Raw genomic sequence first — 17,255 nt, 5'->3', positions numbered from 1 at the left:
TTATTGAAAATATTATTTATTAAGCTTACAATAGTAATGTTTGTTTGTTCAGAATCATTATTTTATATATGTTATAGTGTAGTCTTTATCGAGTAGTGGTTTAAGTATGCAAACCATTTATTTTCTTTACGTGTATCATTAATATTTTAATTATAGGCTGATATAGATAAAACTACACCTCTTTATAGTTTAAAATCCACCCATTAGTTGGCAGCTATCTTAGGAGAGCCTGGCCAATAACCATTTTAAAGCCTAAATCTATTTGTGGAAGGGTAACATATTTTCCATATCTATTATTGATTTTTCTGGGTGTAAATATTTTATTTACATTTGTGCTAGCTGATTTGCTCCCCCATTAGATATTTGGTCATTTTAATTGGCCATATTGGCATAGCTTTAGATGGACTTCACCTGGAAATACGGCTGCAGCATGTTCACTGGTTAAGTAAGTCAAACACAGATTATTATCTGCCAAATTTTATAGAAACAAGTTAGTATATCTACAATAGGGGAAATTTAATATTTCGTTTAATCCAACATATAAACCAAGACTTTAGCAATTCATTGCATAATACAATGTATATGTCAACCTATCAATCAAACTGAACACAGGGTCGAATTTTCTGAAGGAAAATGTTTGATGGGCTTTTTGTCGGAAATTCCGACATTGCGTAGGCTCTATCGGACATTTTCCATCTGAATTTCCATTGTACATATTTGAGATCTGGTTGTCAAATTTTCCGACAACAAATTCGTTTGCGTAAATTTCCGATCGTGTTTAAACAATTCCGACGCACAAAGTTCCACGCATGCTCGGAATCAAGCAGAAGAGCCACACTGGCTATTGAACTTAATTTTTCTTGGCTCGTCGTATGTGTTGTACGTCACCACGTTCTTGACATTCGGAATTTCCGACAAGATTTGTGTGACCGTGTGTATGCAAGACTAGTTTGAGCCAACATCCATCAGAAAAAATACATGGATTGTGTTGTCGGAATGTCCGATCAATGTCCGATCGTGTGTGTTTGTGACTGACTTATTGTAAATAAATAATTTATTTTTTATAAGTGTGCAGTCTATACTTAACCACTTAAGGACCGCCGCATGGCAATGTACATCATCAGAATGGCATGTACAGGCACAAGCACGTACATGTACGTGCTTGCCTTCCAGCGGGTGGGGGTCCGATCGGACCCCCCTCCCGCTGGATGCGGCGGTCCGTTTCGCTGCAGGAGCGATCCGGGATGAGGGGATGGCCATTGGTTTCTGCCCATCCCCTCTCGATCGCTCCTGGCAGGGCCGCTGATAGGGCAGTACAACCAGCCCTGTTGTACCGGGCCTGGCCAGCAGGGGGGGCCCGAGCAGCTTTTAACTTCTAGCTAAAAAAAAAAAAAAAAAAAAACGAAATAACTATATTAACCTGCACCCACTTGATTACTAACATATATAAGGAATATATATTAATTTCCTGGGCCCCATCAGGTTACCAGAGGGGCCCAGGAGGTGAAAGCAGAAGAGGGACTTTTTTTCTATTTTCGGGTGCAGGGATACAATGCTGTGCCGCATGCTGTTCTCAGTATACCTGCACAAACTAAAGTTCTTCCTGCTCACTGTATGCCTCTCCGGCGGATGGATATTACTGTTATACGGCTCCCTTCATCCAGTAAGTGCTGCAGCTTGAGGGACTTATCACTGGGACGGCTGAGACAGACAGAGCAGCAGGAGTAATCTGGACAATGGCAGTGGTGCACAGGCAAGCAGTCCCCTGCACACACACACACACACTGACAGGTCACACTATTGTAGCATGTGCAGTCCCTAGACTCTGTGTGCTCATGGTTATTATCATTATGATGATCAGGGCACAGCAGGTGCTGTATGGCTCTGTCAGTGTAACATGACTGTGTGGTGCTGACTTTCCTGATACATGGCTGTACTGTGTGTTAAAGACTATAACTCAGCACAGCCATAACAAAGTCAGCATCACACAGTCATGTTACACTGACAGAGCCACACAGCACCTGCTGTGCTCTGATCATCATAATGATAATGACCATGAGCACATAGTGAGATGCTACTTTTACACATGTGATGGGGGAAGGGACAGTAAAAATACATAGCCAAGCTGCATTTTTACCACCCCCAAACCACTCTCCTTTCATAACCTTTCACCCAAGCTTTGCAATTAGGTCCTTTTTCATGCAGACCTGATTGAAAGCTCCGTATGAAGACACAAACTGAATGGGCACAGATGTCAAAACACTGACATCTCTCCCATTCAGATGCAGTTATGATTGGTGGGGCGCTGTAAATGTTAAATGTTCCTGCTCCTGCCTCCTGCCCTGACAGCGTGGAGGCAGGGGTGGGGTTATGGGCGGAGCCAGGATGGGTTGTGGGCGGGGTCAATGGGGCCCCGTCAGGTAGGCTGTATGGGGCCCCATGATTTCTAACAGCGGCCCTGGCTCCTGGCGAATGAGAAGCTTCCTCCCGCTGTGTATAGTAAACACAGGCAGGGAGGAAGTGATGTCATTCTCCTCGGGGTGGTCTTTTTGACCGGACTACGAGGAGAACACTGAAAGTAAGTGCACCAAACACTACACTAACATGTAGGCACACAAATCCCCCCCGCCCCCCTCCCCCTCCCAGTCACAGTGTCACTGATTGCAGTGATCATTTATTTACTGATCACTGCATTCAGTGTCAGTTGTGACAGTAAAAACTGTCAGGGCAGTTAGTGTTAGGTCCAGGGTAGCCCCCGTTTTTCTGATCGCTGCATTAGTGTCACTGGTGCCGCTAAGTAGCTAGTTATTTTTTTAGGTTCACCGCCAGGTTTTTATAGCGCTAGGTACCCCGATATACTACCCAATAATGGTTTTAACCCCCTGATTGCCCCTAGTTAACCCTTTCCCCCCCTTTTGCCAGTGTCACTAAGCGATCATTTTTCTGATCGCTGCATTAGTGTCACTAGTGTCGCTAGGTAGCTAGTTCTTTTTTTAGGTTCACCGCCAGGTTTTTATAGCGCTAGGTACCCCGATATACTACCCAATAATGGTTTTAACCCCCTGATTGCCCCTAGTTAACCCTTTCACCCCCTTTTGCCAGTGTCACTAAGCAATCATTTTTCTGATCGCTGCGCTAGTGTCGCTAGTGTCGCTAGGTAGCTAGTTATTTTTTTAGGTTCACCGCCAGGTTTTTATAGCGCTAGGTACCCCCATATACTACCCAATAATGGTTTTAACCCCCTGATTGCCCCTAGTTAACCCTTTCACCATCGATCACCGTATAAGTGTCACTGGTGACGCTGGTTAGCCAGTTAGTTATTTAGGTTCCCCGTCAGGTTTTTATATAGCGCCAGGGACCCCCATATACTACCTAATAAAAATTTGAACCCCCTGCTTGCCTCTAGTTAACCATTTCACCAGTGATCACCGTATAAGTGTTACGGGTGACTCTGGTTAGTTAGTTTGCTTTTTATAGCATCAGGGCACCCACCATTTATTACCCAATAAAGGTTTAACCCCCTGATCACCCGGCGGGTGGTATCAATTAGGTTTTAGGGTCAGGGTCTGCAACGCCCCAGGCAGCGCTAGGTTAGTGCCAGTACCGCTAACACCCATGCGCAAAGCATAAACCTCCCGTAGTGGTATAGAATCTGAACACATCAATATCTGATCTGATCAGATCTATACTAGCGTAAACAGCAGTTTAGGGTTCCAAAAAAATGCATTGTTAGCAGGATCAGCCCAGATACCTGCTAGCACCTGCGTTTTGCCCCTCCGCCCAGCCCTCCCAAGTGCAGTATCGATCGATCACTGTCACTTACAAAACACTAAACGCATAACTGCAGCGTTCGCAGAGTCAGGCCTGATCCCTGCGATCGCTAACAGTTTTTTTTGGTAGCGTTTTATATTTAAATCCGTAAGGAAGTGCTTGGTTTTCGGGGTCCCGTACGTGGCTAGGCTCCCAAAAAGTCCCCCACGTGTGGTATCCCCGTACTCAGAAGCAGCATAATTTATTTTAGGGTGTAATTTGACTTATGCCCATAGCATGTGTGAGCAATATATCATTTAGTGACAACTTTGTGCAAGAAAAATTTTTTTTTTTATATTCCTGCAACTTGTGGCAAAATATAAAATATTTCATGGACTCAACATGCCTCTCAGTAAATATCTTGGGGTGTCTACTTTCCAAAATGGGGTCATTTGGGGGGGGGGGTTTGTGCTATTTTGGCATTTTATGGCCTTCGAAACTGTGATAGGTAGTGTGGAGTGAAATCAAAAATTTGCACCCTTAGAAACCCCGAAGGCAGTGATTGGTTTTCGGGGTGCCGTACGGAGCTAGACTCCCAAAAAGTCCCACATATGTGGTATCCCCGTACTCAGGAGAAGCAGCAGAATATAGTTTGGGGTGCAATTCCACATATAACTATGGCATGTGTGAGCAATATATCATTTAGTGACAACTTTTTGTAAACTTTTTTTTGTGTCATTATTCAATCACTTGGGACAAAAAAAAATATTCAATGGGCTCAACATGCCCCTCAGCAATTTCCTTGGGGTGTCTACTTTCCAAAATGGGGTCATTTGGGGGGGGGGTTTGTGTTATTTTGGCATTTTATGGCCTTCAAAACTGTGATAGGTAGTGAGGAGTGAAATCAAAAATTTGCACCCTTAGAAATCCTGAAGGCAGTGATTGGTTTTCGGGGTGCCGTACGCGGCTAGACTCCCAAAAAGTCCCACATATGTGGTATTTCCGTACTCAGGAGAAGCATCAGAATATATTTTGGGGTGCAATTCCACATATAACTATGGTATGTGTGAGCAATATATCATTTAGTGACAAATTTTTGTAAACTTTTTTTTTGTGTCATTATTCAATCATTTGGGACAAAAAAAAATATTCAATGGGCTCAACATGCCCCTCAGCAATTTCCTTGGGGTGTCTACTTTCCAAAATGGGGTCATTTGGGGGGGGGGGTTGTACTGCCCTGCCATTTTAGCACCTCAAGAAATGAGATAGGCAGTCATAAATTAAAAGCTGTGATTAAAGATTAAAACACACCAGAACAGTAATAGAGGGGGCATCTTCCAATCGGGACACTAGTTCTGGTGACCCTGGTGACACGCTGGCTTCCCTCACTTTGGAGTAACTTTTTCTTCCAGTTTTGGCTATGGGGCCAGAAATTAAGGGAAATCTACCTCATGGGACACAGATGGCAAAAAACTGACAGGGGTTATAACCCGCACTCTATCCAAAATGAAAACAAAATGCCTGTAGATACACTTTAAATAAATACCAGAACAATTTAATGATATAAGCTGTATCCCATGTCAAAGTTCTACTTTTATTTTTTTTTATTTGCATACAACTATCTGCTCAAAAAATGTATTGCAGTTATTGCTATACTATGTATAGTCAAAGCCAAGAGTAGACAGGAGTATTTCAGGAATACTGTACACAATAAACCAATTTTTTCCCTTTTAAATACATTTAAAATATGAATTAGGCAAATAATACATGATATAATGTAGTACTTAAAGCAGAGATCCACTCAAAAGTGGGACTTCAGCTTATCCGTCTCCTCCCCCCTCAGTGCCACATTTGGCACCTTTCAGGGGGGAGGGGGGAATGGGTACTTGTTTTTTTTTTTTTGACAGGTAGCGTTCCCCACTTCCAGGAGATAGGGCCGCGGGCCGTTCTCCATGAAGTTCGTCCCCTCCTCTTTCCTCCACCACCGCACCAATTAGAAAGCGCAGTGCGCTTTGCACATGCGCAGTAGGGAACCGGCTGGTAAGCCGAAAGGCTTCACTGTGGGGTTCCCTTACCAGGAAAGCAGAGGCTATGCAGTGCTGACATCGCTCACTGGACAGGTAAGTGTCCATATATTAAATGTGACTAACAAACCTCATTAAAAACCAGCAAAAGGTTATTCTACTCAACAGAGTTAATTTTTCACTTGGTCGTGTTTACTGTCAGTTATCTTACCATGTACCAGGAAGATTCCTTTTGTTCAATGCCCAACTAGTTTTTATATTTGGAAAGAGTGGTTCTTATCTCTCAGCTTTTTATTGCTGCATCTCTCCAACATTGACCCAGACAAAAATATAATTTGTAGTACAGTGTGGAAGGGTTAGAACTTTTCACAATATTTTTATTTTTTACTGCCTGTGATTTCTGTCTCTGGGAACACAGTATACCAATCTCTTGTATGAGCATGAGGGAAAGGAAGTAGGGAGAAATCTTCCTAGTGGGGCCAAAAACTTCTCTAAGAAAAAAATCGGAATCTTGACATACTCTACCTGTAAGATCCATGTCTTGTAGTATAGGATAGCACAAAGGAGATGTTTCGTAGACCATATGTTATATGCCTGTACTTTTCAAATACTTTTTTCCTTCACTGTAGGTCATCCACTACATGATTACGACAATAGAAATGTCGACCTATCTGTAAATTCTATATTTTGCAGTACAGTACAGGACACAGGTCCTTCACAGAGTGGGTGGGATCATATGGGTATGCAGGCGGGTCCCAGCAAAGTTTTTGTCTCCAGTGTCCAATCACCCAAAAGTACAGGCATATAACATATGGTCTAAGAAACAACTCCTTTGTGCTATTCTATACTACAAGATATGGATCTTACAGGTACAGTATGTCAAGATTCCTACTTTTTTCTTATGAGTCCTATGGAAGAAGTTGCTGGATGAATAATGGGAACAATATCTAGTATAGGGTTCAGTTATCACCACAGGATAAATTACAAAGTATAGGTGGGGGGGGGGGGGGGATATGCATGCCCCTGAGATGGAAGAAACCTAACCTAGAGATTGGAATTTGTCTAACAAATACCAGGGGATTAGAGATGCTGGAGGGTCTCTAGGTGAAAGTCTGCAGAACAGTCACATAATTGAATGTGTCAAATTTAAACTTCCAGTAGTGAGGTGGAAGAAAAAAAAGCACATTTTTATATAGGTAAACATTAAAGTATAGAGAGCCCCATAACCTGTGCCCTCCAAACCGCCTGTGTGCTTAGCACAGTGGTGTGTCTTGCAGGCCCTGTCTTAGCTTACGTACACACGGTCGGAGATTTTGCCAACCAAATCCGTCGGATTTTGCCCGTCGGATTTAGTCCGACGGATTGTGTCCGAAACTGTTGCATACACACGGTCGGGCCAAGTTGGCGAAAAATCCGATCTTTCAGAACGTGATGACGTAATTTCGTTACGATGGGACTACATTCAGGCTAGTAGCCAATAGCTTTAGATGTAGGAATTTGATCTGAGCATGCGTGGCACTTGGTCCAATGAAAATGCTCTACACACATGATCGGATTAGGTCTGTCCGGCCCAGTTCGTCGGGAAATATTTCCAACATGTTGGAAAATTGGGTCGGATGGAGATTCGGACGGAATCAGTCCGATGCATACCACACACAGTCGGATTATCTGACGACACGGTCCGATAAGACTCATTCCGACAGATTCTCCGACCGTGTGTACAAGGGCTATCCCTGTCCACAACTCACTTGTCCCATTCAGGATCCAGACTTTACCTGTTATGATGGGCATAATGCCACATACCAAGGTGAGTGCTGAATGCAGGATCCAGTGCCCGAAGCAAACATTACAGGCTGCCCTGCTGTTATGAGCATGTTTCCCAAGATATACTGTACATTGAGGGCAACCAATTCCAGAACTTCAAAGGAGCTGTAAGGCAACAAGCAGTTAGATCTTGATAGAAAGATCGGCCAGTCAAAGATAAGGTAAACTGGTGAAAGGTAGAAAAAAATGTCTTCTTCAATAGAAGACGTGCATCGCTAAATGAAACTAGCAAAAACTGGAAGCTCGTGGAGTGGGTGGGGTTATACCACTCAGATAGACTCTATCAGATCTGTCTTTCCTGAAACAAGATGCTTAATCGTAACCATAGGGTGACCAATGCAGAACAACACATGGGTGATTTGGAGGATGACACCCATCCTTTACATGCCTCTGTTAGAAAATTACACCAAAACCAAGATTATACCACTGATAAATTAACAGATTGAGGCGTAATAATCTGCAGTTTTTGGGCTTTCAGGAAGGTTCAGAAGGCACGGCCCGAGGCTTTCGTGGAATGGTACTTTTGGCCCCTACACCTGCTCTTCACTGTTCACCATAGAAAGAGTTTATTATTCAGTTTAATAGCGATATTAAGAAAAGACTGGAGAAAGTTGATAGAGATACACAAAAAAGAAAATGAAAAAATTCCATAGGGATATGGGAGACTTTAGAACTAATTTTATATATTCTTGGCAAAATTAAGGATCCACTTTGGTTAACAATCAGAGAGCAACAGTAGATCAGCACCCTCCACTTACCCAAACACCCCATCATCAGGGAAGGAATGGAGGCGTGGGAGAAATAAAACAGCACTCAGGGACACCATTCACCCAATTTTAGAATAATAGGGGAAAAGGGGGTAAACATCTCACTAAGGGTGCTAACTATCAGCAACCCCAAAATAATGTAGATCAACAGACTAATATGGGAAATCAAGGAGGTCCCAGTGATTCACAATATAATGCCAACTGTAGGCATGATGAGAGGGACAGTTTAAGACCCTACCCTGAGCAAACTCATAATAGAGTCGATCCCTTATACAATCTTTATGATGAAGGAATATCAGAGTCTCCATGACTGCCGCCTTTTTTAGGGAGTGGAGGAAGGGCACGGGGCAGAGGATGAGGGGGCAGTCCCTGGAGAGGGCGACCTCCTCCCGTGCCTCATTTTCCCAAAGAGTAGGGGTGGTGGAGACCTCCCAATTGGGAATCACCCCGCCCCCCATCAGGGCAAACAAGAAGAGAACCTATAGGGGGTGTAGATCAGGGTACCGAGTCCAAAAAAAGAAGGGAGACTGACTAGCTGGGATATACAATTTAGCCAACTGTGCATTAAAGGATAAGGGAATTAATATTCTTAATGTAAGTTTGAAATGTGCGGGAAAAAAACCCATTAATAAATGTAACGTCTATATTGACATTCACAAATACATCAGAAAAATTAACATGAAAAAATATTTTTTGGGTAAGATCTGGAAGGAATCGAACCTAAAAAAAAATATTAACCCTAAATATATTCGAGACGGGACTGGAGAAAAGAAAAGAGGTGATAATACGCCTTGCAGACAAGGGAGGGGGGTGTTTATACTTGATGAGAGCTTTTACCACTCCCAACTGTCTAGTATGTTAGCAGATACAGAGACATATAAAGTTCTAAAAATAGACCCAACAGCTGGTTTCAGAAATTATTTAAGCAATTTGGTTGAGTATGGCAACTATACACGGATAATTACTAAGAAAGAGGATACTGAAACTATACACATTGCCAAAAATCCACGAAGATTCTGTGAATTAAGAATACCCATACAACCTGATATATTTTTGGTAACTGTCAACGTGGCATCGTTGTATACGGTGATCCAACACGGCGATGCCATGTTAGCCCTGAATTGGGTATTCAGTAAGAGAGATTATTTGCCCTATGTACAGAAGAGGTTTTTAGGGATTGCCCTTAATTTCTGTTTCTCACACAACTACTTTTGGTATGACAGCAAATTCTATACCCAGATAAAAGGTGTGGTAATGGGCGCCAAGTTTGCACCAAGCCTTGACAACCTCTTTATGAGAGAATGGGAGGATAAACATATGTTTGGTAAGTAGAAGAAGAAAATTCTTTTTAACAAAAGATTTGATTCCCTGTCGGGTCCACTGGGTCAGACACAAATCTGGTGATAGATGGTTGAGAGATTCAGTTAGGATTGGGATCAGTGGAGTGTTAAGGGTGATGTGACTATTTTGGGTCAATTTTTTCCATGCGTTAGCTGAGCTTTTCATGGTAGGGGATAGTGCAGACGGAATTTTAGATTCTAAGGGGGTGCTCATCAGTCACCATTGTAAATTTGGGCACAGTAGTGACATATTTGCTATTTTACCCCACAGCTTACTAGGATATGGATAGAACCAGTCGGTTAGTTTGTCCAGTACAGATGCTAAGTAGTAGTCCTCAAAGTCTATGGTCCCTGACCCTCCCGCTGATTTGTGTTTCATGAGTTTCGAGCATGCGCATCTAGGTTTATTTTTTTTTCATAAGATTTATAGATGATCTGATATTCATTTGGGCAGGGACTGAACTATCGCTGAAAGATTTTATGGAGGAGTTGAATAACAATATAAGATTAGATTATCATTATAGTAGAGAACATGTGAACTATCTTGATTTAACTATAATGTTACAGAATAATGCTCTGACTACTAAACTTTTCTTCAAAGCCACTGATAGGAATAGCTATCTACCAGTAAGGAGTGGACACCATCCTTTATAGTTAAGAAACATCCTGAAAGGGCAGTTTATGTGGGTCAGGAGGAACTGTACTGCAGGCGTTGATTTTAGAGTTCAAAAAAACGTTTTGAAGAAAAGGGCTATGACACCTTAGTGCTGAACAAAGCAATTGAGGAAGTAGGGCAGATATTGCAGGCTGTATGTTTATAAGGAAAAGAGAGAGCAATGACACAAAACAAGAATGGGGGTTCATTAACAAGCACATGCAATATAGAGAAGTGGAAGACATTTTTCAAAAGCTTTGAAGATATTAGCTATGGACAAAACTTTAAAACGTTATTATTATTACCAGATAACCCCACTTTTATTTATGGAAAAGCACCTTCTTTTTGGGGATAGGATAGTAAAGAAAGTGCCAGCAGCTTAATCCTCAGCTTAGAGGTCTTACTAAGTTCAGTTCATCATCTAATGGACGTGAATTTGAAATCAAAGATTTTATTTCTTGCAATTCGACATATGTGGTCTATGCCCTGCAATGCCCTTGTGGCTTAAGGTATACTGGCCAAACTAAAAGGACACTAGGTAAGTGAGTCACAGAGCATATTTATAATATATGTACAGGGTATAAAGATCACAGTGTATCATTACACTTTAGGTATAGGCATAACAGGGACCCTGCAGGCCTAAAGTTTTGGCATACTGATAGGACCAAACCTCTTTGGTGAGGTGAAAATAGAGTCAGGGAACTGACATTTTGAGTCCAAAAGGAATGAACATTGAAATGGATTTAACTGCTTCCCCACTGCCTCACGCAGATATACTGCGGCAGAAGGGCACGTACAGGCAGATCAACGTATCTGTACATTTCCCTTCAAGAGGCGGCTAGCGGGCGCATGCCTGCCGGGAGCTCCATGACTGTGATCGTAGGTCCTGCGGACCTGTCTGCGTGGATACCTGTGATTGTTTCACGGTAAGGAAGAATGGGGAGATGCTAATGTAAACAAGCATCTCCCCGTTCTGCCTAGTGACACTGTCACTGATCAGCTCTCTTAACCCCTACAGTGTCACCTAGTGGTTAATCCCTTCAATGCCAGTGACAGTAATCAATGCAATTTTTAGCATTGATCGCTGTATTAATGCCAAAGGTCCCAAAAATGTGTCAAAATTGTCCGATGTGTCCGCCATAATGTCGCAGTCATGATAAAAATTGGCAATAGCTGCCATTACTAGTAAAAAAATAAAAAAATCTATAAAAATGCCATAAAACTATCCCCTATTTTGTAGACACTATAACATTTGCGCAAACCAATCAATAAACGCTTATTGTGATTTTTTTTTTTACCAAAAATATGTAGAAGAATACGTATCGGCCTAAACTGAGGAAAATTTTTTTTTGAACTATTTTTGGGGGATATTTATTATAGCAAAAAGTAAAAAAATAATGTGTTTTTTTCAAAATTGAGGCTATATTTTTGTTTATAATGCAAAAAAATAAAAACTGCAGAGATGATCAAATACCACCAAAAGAAAGATCTATTTGTGGAGAAAAAAAAGGACATCAATTTTGTTTGGGAGCCACGTCGCACGACCATGCAATTGTCAGTTATAGCGACGCCGTGCCAAATCGCAAAAAGTGCTCTGGTTGGTAAATTCTTCTGGGGCTGAAGTGGTTAAACTGCTTCATTAGTGACTATTAATATAGAATTTTATTATTTTGGCTTTACATATACATTTATGGGGTTTGCAGTACATCAATTATTGAATAGTGACCGTTTGGATTTTTTAAATATTTTAAAATTTTAAATTTTTAATTATGAATTATAGATGTTTATAATTATGTTTTTAATTTTTTTATTCGATATTTATGTTTTTGATGGATTCATATGAAACATTTAGAATGAGATAATATATCAAATTGATTGTTGAAATTCATGGAGAAGGTATATCCAGTTATATATTGTAGTGGTTTTGATGCGCTAAACATGAAGCACAAATTCATCCATGGATCCATCCAAAGACTATACAACATATCATATAGTTTTTACATTTTATTATCAAAGTTGTATTTCAGGCTTGGTGGATGTATTAAAGCAATATATGGTGACCAAACTACACACATTATGAATATAGAGCAATTAGATAACTATGAAAGGTGATGAGAGTGATCTCTGCACTGGCTGAAATTGGAGGCAGTCAGAGGGTTAAATTATCTGAAGACAGCCCATAAATAGAGTGAGCCGTGCCATGTAGCCACACCCTCTGATGAAGTCTACGACGATACGGGTTAGGTTGAAGCTACATGGCCATTCAGCTTGTCTACCCTTGTGGAGCTCAACCTGGGCATTGCTGCTATCCTTTCAATACTAGTAGTGGTGGAGTGACACCAGGCAGGCAAGCTGCTGTTTACATGTTTGTTTTTAATCCTATATTTGTAAGTGCAAAATGTAAGGGGGGATTTGGGGTTTAATTAAAAACGGTTTAAAATGGAATTATGCTATGAGGGCTTCTTTATCTTTTGGGCATGATTGCTGATGAGCCTGGGATCCAGTAGCAATCTATTGGAGTCTGGCATTCCAGGATAGAACACAGTGTGAAATCATACAGACCTAATACTGGTGAAATTACGTTAGACGCTAAAGAGGTAGTCCATACGATGATCTGATGACCAGAGGAGGAAGTCCGCTTATTTGTGGAGTTTAAGGCTGATTTTCACCTGATTTCTGGTGAGTGTAAAATCTTAAGGGAGCGGTGTCCCACATGGTGTGGTGAAGGGATGAAGATTCCAAGGAATTCATTATAATTAAAACATTTTAAACAATCCCCCATGCACTGTTGGTTATTTTGTTACAGCTGGTTACTCTACAGAGACTTTTTTCAACTTTTTTATTCTTGTTTATAATGAGGACATTGTGCTGGATTTATATATTATGTGTTTAAAATGAATCTCTTTCTGGGATTGATACAAGAGTTTAGTGCTGTATCTCCTTAGGGTGTGCAGACTTATTTTTTACTTCCTGATTCACTTAATGGCAGCAGCTGAAGGGTCTGTGACCTGTTTATTTTACTATTTAAGACACCAGGATTGGACAGATTATAAAGCTACCGGTCCCACATCTACTCAGGGTATATAACTATGCCCTGAAGACAGGACAGCTACCGCTCTCTGTGTCTGAGGCACTAATTGTCCTTATCCCCAAACCTCACAAGGACCATATTTTCTGCGAATCATACCGACCGATCTCCCTAATTAACTTGGATACAAAAATTTTAGCCAAAGTACTTGCCCAGAAATTAAATACAGTTATTACTACTGTCATTGGACCGGATCAGATAAGATTTATCCCTGGAAGATCTACGTCAATTAATTTACGACGGCTCTTTACCAACATGCAGCCCATTCATAACTCAATGGGCTCCAGGGCTGTTTTAGCCCTGGATGCTTATAAAGCCTTTAATTCGGTTGAATTATTAAATTGGTCCAATTATTATAGCGTAACCTACAGCTAGATTGAGAATAAATGCAACTACCTCTGACCCCTTCATGATAAGCAGAGGCACCAGACAGGGTGCCCTCTGTCACCACTACTATCTGTATTGGCAATAGCGTCACTGGCAACACTGATCAGATCTACTGGGGTAGTGGTGGGACTGATGATTGGGAGCCTGGAAGAAAAGGTGTCCTTATATGCGACATACTGATATATTTGGCAGACCCCCAGTCATCACTCCCTACTCTACTGGATATTATTTGGCGCTTTGGGCACTTTTCTGGCTTCCAGGTGAATTGGGACAAATTTCTGGCTTCCAGGTAAACGGGGACAAATCCTTGTTGTTTATGCTAGACCAATCCACCTCAATTTCACTACCATCCTTATGCCCACTGCAGATTGTTCACACCTTTCTCTACTTAGGTATTGAGATACAGCAGCCTATCTTCTCATACATCAAAATTAACTTAGGTCCACTCATCAGTAGAATGAGGGATATGCTTAAGACCTGGGCCAATCTTCCTCTGACACTGTTGGGTAGTTTTTAAAATGATCTTTCTACCATGCTTTTTATATATTCTGAGTAACTCCCCAATATACATCCCTAAAAGCAAAATCAAAGAAATAGACACAATCCTTATTAAATTTATTTGGGGGTGGGGAGGGTATCTAGGATAGCAAAAAACAGATTACAATTACCAATTTTGGAGGGGGGGGGCTGGCGCTCCCTTGCCTCCAAACTTACTATGTGGCCTCCCAGCTAGCTCATGCACACTGGTGGTTCGAGGAGAACAATGCGGCTACAGCATTGGAGGTAGCCATCCTCACTTCCTATGAATCACTCCAAAATCGAATACATCCCTTCTCCATTAGGGGACAGGAGGGTACAAAAGTTCTCTCCGTGGCCCTATGGATATTCAAGCGTTCAAAGCTACTGCTGTTCAATACACATATCACGTATTCCCCTAATGCTCCATTATGGGGCAACTCAGGTCTACCAGAAATCTTTGTAGAACAGACGGTGGGTTCTGGTTCAAATGGGGGGTTAGATTAATTTATAGTGAACACTTTTCGATCCTTTGCTGACTTTTGCAGGAACTATGGCCTTCCTCCTACGGCCTATTTCCATTATCTGCAGATACGCCTTACTGCTGTGACAGTTTGGCCTTTGAAACATCAATATTCAACCCTCCCCACCCTTCTCACACCAAACTTGTTTCCACATACTACAAAACCCTATTTCCTACTACAACAACTAGGATGAGCACCACAGAAAATAAATGTCACTCTGACATACCTGACGGATGTTTGGCTGGAAGTGCTTCCCCTCCATGTATCGTCTGTCATCTCTTCCCGTGATAAAGTTATTCAAACCAAATTAATATACAGGTCCTACTTTACTCCTTGTTTACTCTATAGATTAAAAAGACTACCCTCTGCAACATGTTCCCGATGTGGCATGGCTGATGCCACATTTTTCCATTAAATGTGGAGTGCCCGTCAATTAGGAAATTCTGGTCAGGGGTCATAGCCCTTATCAGCTCCCTCACTCAGTTGCCTAACATCTGTAACCCCTTGAGATGCTTGCTAGTATATATAGATGATGACGGTATATCTAAGAATGTGCAAATTTTTCTTCGAATTATCCTGTTCTATGCAAAGAAAATGATCACTATGCATTGGACATCCCAATCCCCACCTACTATAGCCTTATGGCTCACTATAGTAAATCAAACTATACCTTTATACAAATTAATGTATGAGGCCAGAGGTTGCCCAAAAAAATTCATAAGATTTGGAAGCCCTGGGTTAGTTCAGATCGCCCTATACCACCCGCTCCTTGAGTTCTTGAAAAATAATAGCTGACTCTTTGTCATCATACTGGAGCTTAGAAGATAACAATGAGACACCTCTATTAATCTGTACGCACTAGCTGGATACCATGTAACTGTACTTCACTGATGATTGAGCACTGTTTGCTTCAATAATCCTACATATCATGGGGTACTTTGTCGCAGTAAGTGGGCTTAAGCACCATATAGCAATATGGTGTGACCAAATCTCCATATTTTTTGATAATGTTTTTTGAAAATGTCTAGGTGTTTTTAGAAAGCCTTGCTGGTGGAAAATGCTAGTTTTGCATGTGTGCGCTGTAATATTTTTGTTCTGTTGTATGGTCGTATGGCAGCACCATCTTTATGCATTTTTTAAGGTGTGCCCCCCAAATATCTTGTTTAATAATCCTACATATTCATCGGTTACCTGTTTGTTTGTTGTTATGTAAACAATAAAATTATAGCTTTTAAAAAAATCAAGTCTTTTGTCTACATAAGCTTATAAATGTGCATGCTTTGGGTTTTACACCACATACAAACCCAATAGTAACCTTTGACATTTTATTGTTTTCTTTATTGATAACAAAAATGCACAAAGCTGTAAAGTATGAGCTTTCCGTTTATGAAAGATGCATTGGCATTTCCCTTTGGAAGAATTTTTGATGGAGAATGGGAGAAATAAATCATAGAATACTAATATAACCACCATTTAGCACCTACTTAAAAGTAAAAGTTGACCACTTTATGCTATAGGAGTCCAAACACAGCCACTTTAATTAGTGATGACACAATATCTGCTGAACGGTGATGTATTTAATTATTAGGTCTTATGTATGCAGCTGTAGGGGATTTAACCTCATTTTCCAAGTATATAACTTAAATATAATTTAGTAGCTGAATCAATAAACACGTGAACATAAAAAAATGGAAATAGTTACATAGTTGCACATTTGGTAAAGTTAAAAAAGTCCATTCGGTCCATTGCATGTCGCACACAAGCACATAGGTTGTTATCCAATTGTAAGACTTGCCACATTGTTCTCAGCTACTCAACTTGGAAGTCTTTAATTACTAAGTCTATAGTAGACTAGAGTATAATTTTTAAATATAATTTATTAGATGAAATAATAAAGACATAAACATAAATAAATGGAAATAGTTACATAGTTACATACTGGTATTTGGTTATAAGATTGAATAAAGCCCATCCGGTTCAACCTGTAAAGTTGATTTACTAAAACTAGAGATGGAAAAATTTGGTGCAGCTCTGCATAGAAACCAATTAGCTTCCAGTTTTTTTTCTTAAAGCATAATTAAACAAGCTGAAGTTGGAAGCTGATTGGCTACCATGCAAAACTGCACCAGATTTTGCGCTCTCCAGTTTTAGTGAAGCACCTGTGTGTGGGTGTATATCGCACACATGAACCTAGGTTGTTATCCATTTTTAAGACTCAACACAATGTATATTTTTGGCCATATTTTTAGGTCACAACACTGCAGACAGGTTTCTGGGCTGAAATAATGCAGATCCAAAGGGGTATGACATTATCCTGCTCCCTAAATTTGTGTGAAATATCAAGCACGTTGTACAGTATCAAACAAACAAATGAGACTGA

The sequence above is a fragment of the Lithobates pipiens genome, unplaced genomic scaffold (genome assembly GCF_037356315.1).
Source record: "Lithobates pipiens isolate NorthernLeopardFrog02 unplaced genomic scaffold, aLitPip1_a1.2 Scaffold_8, whole genome shotgun sequence".
Lineage (NCBI taxonomy): Eukaryota > Metazoa > Chordata > Amphibia > Anura > Ranidae > Lithobates > Lithobates pipiens.
This window is presented reverse-complemented; position numbering follows the sequence as displayed.